We start from the raw sequence: 12,156 nt of genomic DNA on the forward strand, positions 1-12,156 counted from the left end.
CATACCTCCAAAACTCCAAGAATCCAAAACTCCGAAACTCCAAAACTCCAAAAGTGCAAAAATCCAAAACTCGAAAGCTCTAAAACTCCAAAAGTCCAATAATGCGAAACTCCGAAAGTCCAAAACTCCAAAAATCCAAGACTCCAAAAATCCAAAACTCCAAAAATTCAAAACTCGAGAACTCCAAAACTGCAAAAATCCAAAACTCCAAAATTCCGAAACTCGGAAACTCCAAAACTCGGAAACTCCAAAACTCCGAACCTCCAAAATCTCCAAAACTCCACAACCCCGAATCTCCAAAACTCCGAAAACTCCAAAATTCCATACCTCCAAAATCCAAACTTCTAAAAGTCCAAAGCTACAAAACTACAAATTTATGGAACAACAAAACCCCGAATCTCCAAAAATCCATACCTCCAAAACTCCGAAACTCCAAAACTCCAAAAGTGCAAAAATCCAAAACTCCAAAACTCACAAATCCAAAACTCGGAAACTCCAAAACTCGGAAACTCCAAAACTCCGAACCTCCAAAATCTCCAAAACTCCACAACCCCGAATCTCCAAAACTTCTAAAACTCCAAAACTACAAAACTACAAAATTCTGGAACAACAAAACCCCGAATCTCCAAAAATCCATACCTCCAAAACTCCGAAACTCCAAAACTCCAAAAGTGCAAAAATCCAAAACTCCAAAACTCAAAAACTCCAAAACTCCAAAAATCCAAAACTCCAAAACTCCAAAACTCCGAAACTCCGAAAATCCAGAACACCAAAACTCCAAAACTCTGAAACTCCAAAACTCCAAAACTCCAAAACTACAAAATTACGAAACTCCAAAACTGCAAAAATCCAGAACTCCAAAACTCCAAAGCTCTAAAACTCCAGACGTCCAATAATCCGAAACTCCGAAAGTCCAAAACTCCAAACATCCAAAACTCCAAAAATCCAAAACTTAAAATTCGAAACTCCAAAACTCCGAAACTGCAAAACTCGAGAACTCCGAAACTCCAAAATTCCGAAACTCCTAAACTCCGAAACTCCGAAAATCTGGAACTCCAAAACTCCAAAACTCCAAAGCTCTAAAACTCCAAAACTCCAAATCTCCAAAAATCCAAAACTCCAAAATTCCGAAACTCGGAAACTCCAAAACTCGGAAACTCCAAAACTCCGAACCTCCAAAACTCCACAACCCCTCAAAACTCAAAACCTCCAAAAATCCAAAACACCAAAACTCCAATGCTTTAAAAATCCAAAACTCCAAAAATGCAAAACTCCAAAAATCGAAAACTTAAAAACTCCAAAACTCCACAAATCCGAAGCTCCAAAACTCTGAAACTCCAAAACTCCGAAACTCACAAATTCCGAAACTCCGCAACCCCGAATCTCCAAAACTCTGAAACTCCAAAACTCCGAAACTCCAAAAAACAGAACTCCAAAACTCCAAAGCTCTAAAACTCCAAATGTCCAATAATCCGAAACTCCGAAAGTCCAAAACTCCAAAAATCCAAAAATCCAAAACTCCAAAAATCCAAAACTCCAAAAATCCAAAACTCGAAAACTCCAAAACTGCAAAAATCCAAAACTCCAAAATTCCGAAACTCGGAAACTCCAAAACTCCGAACCTCCAAAATCTCCAAAACTCCACAACACCGAATCTCCAAAACTCCGAAAACTCCAAAATTCCATACCTCCAAAATCCAAACTTCTAAAACTCCAAAACTACAAAACTACAAAATTCTGGAACAACAAAACCCCGAATCTCCAAAAATCCATACCTCCAAAACTCCGAAACTCCAAAACTCCAAAAGTGCAAAAATCCAAAACTCCAAAACTCAAAAACTCCAAAACTCCAAAAATCCAAAACTCCAAAACTCCGAAACTCCGAAAATCCAAAACACCAAAACTCCAAAACTCTGAAACTCCAAAACTCCAAAACTCCAAAACTACAAAATTACGAAACTCCAAAACTGCAAAAATCCAGAACTCCAAAACTCCAAAGCTCTAAAACTCCAGACGTCCAATAATCCGAAACTCCGAAAGTCCAAAACTCCAAACATCCAAAACTCCAAAAATCCAAAACTTAAAATTGGGAACTCCAAAACTCTGAAACTGCAAAACTCGAGAACTCCGAAACTCCAAAATTCCGAAACTCCGAAACTCCGAAAATCCGGAACTCCAAAACTCCAAAACTCCAAAGCTCTAAAACTCCAAAACTCCAAATCTCCAAAAATCCAAAACTCCAAAATTCCGAAACTCGGAAACTCCAAAACTCGGAAACTCCAAAACTCCGAACCTCCAAAACTCCAAAACTCCACAACCCCTCAAAACTCAAAACCTCCAAAAATCCAAAACACCAAAACTCCAATGCTTTAAAAATCCAAAACTCCAAAAATGCAAAACTCCAAAAATCGAAAACTTAAAAACTCCAAAACTCCACAAATCCGAAACTCCAAAACTCCGAAACTCACAAATTCCGAAACTCCGCAACCCCGAATCTCCAAAACTCCGAAACTCCAAAACTCCGAAACTCCAAAAAACAGAACTCCAAAACTCCAAAGCTCTAAAACTCCAGATGTCCAATAATCCGAAACTCCGAAAGTCCAAAACTCCAAAAATCCAATACTCCAAAAATCCAAAACTCCAAAAATCCAAAACTCGAAAACTCCAAAACTGCAAAAATCCAAAACTCCAAAATTCCGAAACTCGGAAACTCCAAAACTCCGAACCTCCAAAATCTCCAAAACTCCACAACCCCGAATCTCCAAAACTCCGAAAATCCAAAAATCCATACCTCCAAATCCAAACTTCTAAAACTCCAAAACTACAAAACTACAAAATTCTGGAACAACAACACTCCGAATCTCCAAAAATCCATACCTCCAAAACTCCAAAAATCCATAACTCCGAAACTCCAAAACTCCAAAAGTGCAAAAATACAAAACTCCAAAACTCAAAAACTCCGAAACTCCAAAAATCCAAAACTCCAAAGCTCCAAAACTCCGAAACTCCGAAAATCCAAAACTCGGAAACTCCAAAACTCCGAACCTCCAAAACTCCAAAACTCCACAACCCCTCAAAACTCAAAACCTCCAAAAATCCAAAACACCAAAACTCCAATGCTTTAAAAATCCAAAACTCCAAAAATGCAAAACTCCAAAAATCGAAAACTTAAAAACTCCAAAACTCCACAAATCCGAAACTCCAAAACTCCGAAACTCACAAATTCCGAAACTCCGCAACCCCGAATCTCCAAAACTCCGAAACTCCAAAACTCCGAAACTCCAAAAAACAGAACTCCAAAACTCCAAAGCTCTAAAACTCCAAATGTCCAATAATCCGAAACTCCGAAAGTCCAAAACTCCAAAAATCCAATACTCCAAAAATCCAAAACTCCAAAAATCCAAAACTCGAAAACTCCAAAACTGCAAAAATCCAAAACTCCAAAATTCCGAAACTCGGAAACTCCAAAACTCCGAACCTCCAAAATCTCCAAAACTCCACAACCCCGAATCTCCAAAACTCCGAAAATCCAAAAATCCATACCTCCAAATCCAAACTTCTAAAACTCCAAAACTACAAAACTACAAAATTCTGGAACAACAACACTCCGAATCTCCAAAAATCCATACCTCCAAAACTCCAAAAATCCATAACTCCGAAACTCCAAAACTCCAAAAGTGCAAAAATACAAAACTCCAAAACTCAAAAACTCCGAAACTCCAAAAATCCAAAACTCCAAAGCTCCAAAACTCCGAAACTCCGAAAATCCAAAACACCAAATCTCCAAAACTCTGAAACTCCAAAACTCCAAAACTACAAAATTACGAAACTCCAAAACTGCAAAAATCCAAAACTCCAAAACTCCGAAACTCGGAAACTCCAAAACTCCGAAACTCCGAAACTCCGAAAATCCAGAACTCCAAAACTCCAAAGCTCTAAAACTCCAGACGTCCAATAATCCGAAACTCCGAAAGTCCAAAACTCCAAACATCCAAAACTCCAAAAATCCAAAACTTAAAATTCGAAACTCCAAAACTCCAAAACTCCGAAACTGCAAAACTCCAAAACTCCGAAACTCCAAAATTCCGAAACTCCAAAACTCCGAAACTCCGAAAATCCGGAACTCCAAAACTCCAAAACTCCAAAAATCCAAAACTCCAAAATTGCGAAACTCGGAAACCACAAAACTCGGAAACTCCAAAACTCCGAACCTCCAAAATCTCCAAAGCTCCACAACCCCGAATCTCCAAAACTCTGAAACTCCAAAAATCCATACCTCCAAAATCCAAAATTCTAAAACTCCAAAACTACAAAACTACAAAATATTGGAAAAACAAAACCCCAAATCTCCAAAAATCCATACCTCCAAAACTCCAAGAATCCAAAACTCCGAAACTCCAAAACTCCAAAAGTGCAAAAATCCAAAACTCCAAAGCTCTAAAACTCCAAAAGTCCAATAATCCGAAACTCGAAAGTCCAAAACTCCAAAAATCCAAGACTCCAAAAATCCAGAACTCCAAAAATTCAAAACTCGAAAACTCCAAAACTGCAAAAATCCAAAACTCCAAAATTCCGAAACTCGGAAACTCCAAAACTCCGAACCTCCAAAATCTCCAAAACTCCACAACACCGAATCTCCAAAACTCCGAAAACTCCAAAATTCCATACCTCCAAAATCCAAACTTCTAAAACTCCAAAACTACAAAACTACAAAATTCTGGAACAACAAAACCCGGAATCTCCAAAAATCCATACCTCCAAAACTCCGAAACTCCAAAACTCCAAAAGTGCAAAAATCCAAAACTCCAAAACTCAAAAACTCCAAAACTCCAAAAATCCAATACTCCAAAACTCCGAAACTCCGAAAATCCAAAACACCAAAACTCCAAAACTCTGAAACTCCAAAACTCCAAAACTCCAAAACTACAAAATTACGAAACTCCAAAACTGCAAAAATCCAGAACTCCAAAACTCCAAAGCTCTAAAACTCCAGACGTCCAATAATCCGAAACTCCGAAAGTCCAAAACTCCAAACATCCAAAACTCCAAAAATCCAAAACTTAAAATTGGGAACTCCAAAACTCTGAAACTGCAAAACTCGAGAACTCCGAAACTCCAAAATTCCGAAACTCCGAAACTCCGAAAATCCGGAACTCCAAAACTCCAAAACTCCAAAGCTCTAAAACTCCAAAACTCCAAATCTCCAAAAATCCAAAACTCCAAAATTCCGAAACTCGGAAACTCCAAAACTCGGAAACTCCAAAACTCCGAACCTCCAAAACTCCAAAACTCCACAACCCCTCAAAACTCAAAACCTCCAAAAATCCAAAACACCAAAACTCCAATGCTTTAAAAATCCAAAACTCCAAAAATGCAAAACTCCAAAAATCGAAAACTTAAAAACTCCAAAACTCCACAAATCCGAAACTCCAAAACTCCGAAACTCACAAATTCCGAAACTCCGCAACCCCGAATCTCCAAAACTCCGAAACTCCAAAACTCCGAAACTCCAAAAAACAGAACTCCAAAACTCCAAAGCTCTAAAACTCCAAATGTCCAATAATCCGAAACTCCGAAAGTCCAAAACTCCAAAAATCCAATACTCCAAAAATCCAAAACTCCAAAAATCCAAAACTCGAAAACTCCAAAACTGCAAAAATCCAAAACTCCAAAATTCCGAAACTCGGAAACTCCAAAACTCCGAACCTCCAAAATCTCCAAAACTCCACAACCCCGAATCTCCAAAACTCCGAAAATCCAAAAATCCATACCTCCAAATCCAAACTTCTAAAACTCCAAAACTACAAAACTACAAAATTCTGGAACAACAACACTCCGAATCTCCAAAAATCCATACCTCCAAAACTCCAAAAATCCATAACTCCGAAACTCCAAAACTCCAAAAGTGCAAAAATACAAAACTCCAAAACTCAAAAACTCCGAAACTCCAAAAATCCAAAACTCCAAAGCTCCAAAACTCCGAAACTCCGAAAATCCAAAACACCAAATCTCCAAAACTCTGAAACTCCAAAACTCCAAAACTACAAAATTACGAAACTCCAAAACTGCAAAAATCCAAAACTCCAAAATTCCGAAACTCGGAAACTCCAAAACTCCGAAACTCCGAAACTCCGAAAATCCAGAACTCCAAAACTCCAAAGCTCTAAAACTCCAGACGTCCAATAATCCGAAACTCCGAAAGTCCAAAACTCCAAACATCCAAAACTCCAAAAATCCAAAACTTAAAATTCGAAACTCCAAAACTCCAAAACTCCGAAACTGCAAAACTCCAAAACTCCGAAACTCCAAAATTCCGAAACTCCAAAACTCCGAAACTCCGAAAATCCGGAACTCCAAAACTCCAAAACTCCAAAAATCCAAAACTCCAAAATTGCGAAACTCGGAAACCACAAAACTCGGAAACTCCAAAACTCCGAACCTCCAAAATCTCCAAAGCTCCACAACCCCGAATCTCCAAAACTCTGAAACTCCAAAAATCCATACCTCCAAAATCCAAAATTCTAAAACTCCAAAACTACAAAACTACAAAATATTGGAAAAACAAAACCCCAAATCTCCAAAAATCCATACCTCCAAAACTCCAAGAATCCAAAACTCCGAAACTCCAAAACTCCAAAAGTGCAAAAATCCAAAACTCCAAAGCTCTAAAACTCCAAAAGTCCAATAATCCGAAACTCGAAAGTCCAAAACTCCAAAAATCCAAGACTCCAAAAATCCAGAACTCCAAAAATTCAAAACTCGAAAACTCCAAAACTGCAAAAATCCAAAACTCCAAAATTCCGAAACTCGGAAACTCCAAAACTCGGAAACTCCAAAACTCCGAACCTCCAAAATCTCCAAAACTCCACAACCCCGAATCTCCAAAACTCCGAAAACTCCAAAATTCCATACCTCCAAAATCCAAACTTCTAAAAGTCCAAAACTACAAAACTACAAAATTCTGGAACAACAAAACCCCGAATCTCCAAAAATCCATACCTCCAAAACTCCGAAACTCCAAAACTCCAAAAGTGCAAAAATCCAAAACTCCAAAACTCACAAATCCAAAACTCGGAAACTCCAAAACTCGGAAAGTCCAAAACTCCGAACCTCCAAATTCTCCAAAACTCCACAACCCCGAATCTCCAAAACTCCGAAAACTCCAAAATTCCATACCTCCAAAATCCAAACTTCTCAAACTCCAAAACTACAAAACTACAAAATTTTGGAACAACAAAATCCGAATCTCCAAAAATCCATACCTCCAAAACTCCGAAACTCCACAACTCCAAAAGTGCAAAAATCCAAAACTCCAAAACTCAAAAACTCCAAAACTCCAAAAATCCAAAACTCCAAAACTCCAAAACTCCGAAACTCCGAAAATCCAAAACACCAAAACTCCAAAACTCTGAAACTCCAAAACTCCAAAACTACAAAATTACGAAACTCCAAAACTGCAAAAATCCAGAACGCCAAAACTCCAAAGCTCTAAAACTCCAGATGTCCAATAATCCGAAACTCCGAAAGTCCAAAACTCCAAACATCCAAAACTCCAAAAATCCAAAACTTAAAATTCGAAACTCCAAAACTCCGAAACTGCAAAACTCGAGAACTCCGAAACTCCAAAATTCCGAAACTCCTAAACTCCGAAACTCCGAAAATACGGAACTCCAAAACTCCAAAACTCCAAAGCTCTAAAACTCCAAAACTCCAAATCTCCAAAAATCCAAAACTCCAAAATTCCGAAACTCGGAAACTCCAAAACTCGGAAACTCCAAAACTCCGAACCTCCAAAACTCCACAACCCCTCAAAACTCAAAACCTCCAAAAATCCAAAACACCAAAACTCCAATGCTTTAAAAATCCAAAACTCCAAAAATGCAAAACTCCAAAAATCGAAAACTTAAAAACTCCAAAACTCCACAAATCCGAAACTCCAAAACTCCGAAACTCACAAATTCCGAAACTCCGCAACCCCGAATCTCCAAAACTCTGAAACTCCAAAACTCCGAAACTCCAAAAAGCAGAACTCCAAAACTCCAAAGCTCTAAAACTCCAAATGTCCAATAATCCGAAACTCCGAAAGTCCAAAACTCCAAAAATCCAATACTACAAAAATCCAAAACTCCAAAAATCCAAAACTCGAAAACTCCAAAACTGCAAAAATCCAAAACTCCAAAATTCCGAAACTCGGAAACTCCAAAACTCCGAACCTCCAAAATCTCCAAAACTCCACAACCCCGAATCTCCAAAACTCCGAAAATCCAAAAATCCATACCTCCAAATCCAAACTTCTAAAACTCCAAAACTACAAAACTACAAAATTCTGGAACAACACCCCGAATCTCCAAAAATCCATACCTCCAAAACTCCGAAACTCCAAAACTCCAAAAGTGCAAAAATCCAAAACTCCAAAACTCAAAAACTCAAAAACTCCAAAAATCCAAAACTCCAAAACTCCAAAACTCCGAAACTCCGAAAATCCAAAACACCAAAACTCCAAAACTCTGAAACTCCAAAACTCCAAAACTCCAAAACTCCAAAACTACAAAATTACAAAACTCCAAAACTGCAAAAATCCAAAACTCCAAAATTCCGAAACTCGGAAACTCCAAAACTCCGAAACTCCGAAACTCCGAAAATCCAGAACTCCAAAACTCCAAAGCTCTAAAACTCCAGACGTCCAATAATCCGAAACTCCGAAAGTCCAAAACTCCAAACATCCAAAACTCCAAAAATCCAAAACTTAAAATTCGAAACTCCAAAACTCCAAAACTCCGAAACTGCAAAACTCCAAAACTCCGAAACTCCAAAATTCCGAAACTCCAAAACTCCGAAACTCCGAAAATCCGGAACTCCAAAACTCCAAAACTCCAAAAATCCAAAACTCCAAAATTCCGAAACTCGGAAACCACAAAACTCGGAAACTCCAAAACTCCGAACCTCCAAAATCTCCAAAGCTCCACAACCCCGAATCTCCAAAACTCTGAAACTCCAAAAATCCATACCTCCAAAATCCAAAATTCTAAAACTCCAAAACTACAAAACTACAAAATATTGGAAAAACAAAACCCCAAATCTCCAAAAATCCATACCTCCAAAACTCCAAGAATCCAAAACTCCGAAACTCCAAAACTCCAAAAGTGCAAAAATCCAAAACTCCAAAGCTCTAAAACTCCAAAAGTCCAATAATCCGAAACTCGAAAGTCCAAAACTCCAAAAATCCAAGACTCCAAAAATCCAGAACTCCAAAAATTCAAAACTCGAAAACTCCAAAACTGCAAAAATCCAAAACTCCAAAATTCCGGAACTCGGAAACTCCAAAACTCGGAAACTCCAAAACTCCGAACCTCCAAAATCTCTAAAACTCCACAACCCCGAATCTCCAAAACTCCGAAAACTCCAAAATTCCATACCTCCAAAATCCAAACTTCTAAAAGTCCAAAACTACAAAATTCTGGAACAACAAAACCCCGAATCTCCAAAAATCCATACCTCCAAAACTCCGAAACTCCAAAACTGCAAAAGTGCAAAAATCCAAAACTCCAAAACTCACAAATCCAAAACTCGGAAACTCCAAAACTCGGAAACTCCAAAACTCCGAACCTCCAAAATCTCCAAAACTCCACAACCCCGAATCTCCAAAACTCCGAAAACTCCAAAATTCCATACCTCCAAAATCCAAACTTCTCAAACTCCAAAACTACAAAACTACAAAATTCTGGAACAACAAAACCCCAAATCTCCAAAAATCCATACCTCCAAAACTCCAAAAGTCCAAAACTCCAAAAGTGCAAAATCCAAAACTCAAAAACTCCAAAACTCCAAAAATCCAAAACTCCAAAACTCCAAAACTCTGAAACACCGAAACTACAAAAATCCGAAACTCCAAAACTCCGAATCTCCAAAACTACAAAATTCCGAAACTCCAAAACTATGAAACTCCAAAATACTTAAACTCACAACACTAAATCTCCAAAACTCCGAAACTCCAAAGCTCTAAAAGTGCAAAAATCCAGAACTCCGAAACTCAAAAACTCCAAAAAACAAAAACTCCAAAACTCCAAAACTCCAAAATTCCGAAACTGCAAAACTCCGAAACTCCGAAAATCTGGAACTCCAAAACTCCAAAGCTCTAAAACTCCAAAAGTCCAATAATCCGAAACTCCGAAAGTCCAAAACTCCAAAAATCCAAAACTCCAAAAATCCAAAACTCAAAAACTCCAAAACTCCAAAACTCCAATAATCTGCAACTCTGAAAATCCAAAGCTCCAAAAATCCAAAACACAAAAACTCCAATGCTCCAAAAATCCAAAACCCCAAATATCCAAAACTCCAAAAATCGAAAAATCCGAAGCTCCAAAACATGAAAACTCCGAAACCCTGAATCTCCAAAACTCCAAAAATCCATACCTCCAAAATCCAAAATTCTAAAACTCCAAAACTCCAAAACTACAAAATTCTGGAACAACAAAACCCCAAATCTCCAAAAATCCATACCTCCAAAACTCCAAAAGTCCAAAACTCCAAAAGTGCAAAATCCAAAACTCAAAAACTCCAAAACTCCAAAAATCCAAAACTCCAAAACTCCAAAACTCTGAAACACCGAAACTACAAAAATCCGAAACTCCAAAACTCCGAATCTCCAAAACTACAAAATTCCGAAACTCCAAAACTATGAAACTCCAAAATACTTAAACTCACAACACTAAATCTCCAAAACTCCGAAACTCCAAAGCTCTAAAAGTGCAAAAATCCAGAACTCCGAAACTCAAAAACTCCAAAAAACAAAAACTCCAAAACTCGAAAACTCCAAAATTCCGAAACTGCAAAACTCCGAAACTCCGAAAATCTGGAACTCCAAAACTCCAAAGCTCTAAAACTCCAAAAGTCCAATAATCCGAAACTCCGAAAGTCCAAAACTCCAAAAATCCAAAACTCCTAAAATCCAAAACTCCAAAAATCCAAAACTCGAAAACTCCAAAACTGCAAAAATCCAAAACTCCAAAATTCCGAAACTCGGAAACTCCAAGACTCTGAACCTCCAAAATCTCCAAAGCTCCACAACCCCGAATCTCCAAAACTCTGAAACTCCAAAAATCCATACCTCCAAAATCCAAAATTCTAAAACTCCAAAACTACAAAACTACAAAATATTGGAACAACAAAACCCCAAATCTCCAAAAATCCATACCTCCAAAACTCCAAGAATCCAAAACTCCGAAACTCCAAAACTCCAAAAGTGCAAAAATCCAAAACTCCAAAGCTCTAAAACTCCAAAAGTCCAATAATGCGAAACTCCGAAAGTCCAAAACTCCAAAAATCCAAGACTCCAAAAATCCAAAACTCCAAAAATTCAAAACTCGAAAACTCCAAAACTGCAAAAATCCAAAACTCCAAAATTCCGAAACTCGGAAACTCCAAAACTCGGAAACTCCAAAACTCCGAACCTCCAAAATCTCCAAAACTCCACAACCCCGAATCTCCAAAACTCCGAAAACTCCAAAATTCCATACCTCCAAAATCCAAACTTCTAAAAGTCCAAAGCTACAAAACTACAAATTTCTGGAACAACAAAACCCCGAATCTCCAAAAATCCATACCTCCAAAACTCCGAAACTCCAAAACTCCAAAAGTGCAAAAATCCAAAACTCCAAAACTCACAAATCCAAAACTCGGAAACTCCAAAACTCGGAAACTCCAAAACTCCGAACCTCCAAAATCTCCAAAACTCCACAACCCCGAATCTCCAAAACTTCTAAAACTCCAAAACTACAAAACTACAAAATTCTGGAACAACAAAACCCCGAATCTCCAAAAATCCATACCTCCAAAACTCCGAAACTGCAAAAATCCAAAACTCCAAAATTCCGAAACTCGGAAACTCCAAAACTCGGAAACTCCAAAACTCCGAACCTCCAAAATCTCTAAAACTCCACAACCCCGAATCTCCAAAACTCCGAAAACTCCAAAATTCCATACCTCCAAAATCCAAACTTCTAAAAGTCCAAAACTACAAAACTACAAAATTCTGGAACAACAAAACCCCGAATCTCCAAAAATCCATACCTCCAAAACTCCGAAACTCCAAAACTCCAAAAGTGCAAAAATCCAAAACTCCAAAACTCACAAATCCAAAACTCGGAAACTCCAAAA

The sequence above is a fragment of the Amblyomma mixtum genome, unplaced genomic scaffold (genome assembly GCF_055824585.1).
Source record: "Amblyomma mixtum isolate Tamu unplaced genomic scaffold, ASM5582458v1 scaffold_12, whole genome shotgun sequence".
In the NCBI taxonomy this organism is placed as follows: Eukaryota; Metazoa; Arthropoda; class Arachnida; order Ixodida; family Ixodidae; genus Amblyomma; species Amblyomma mixtum.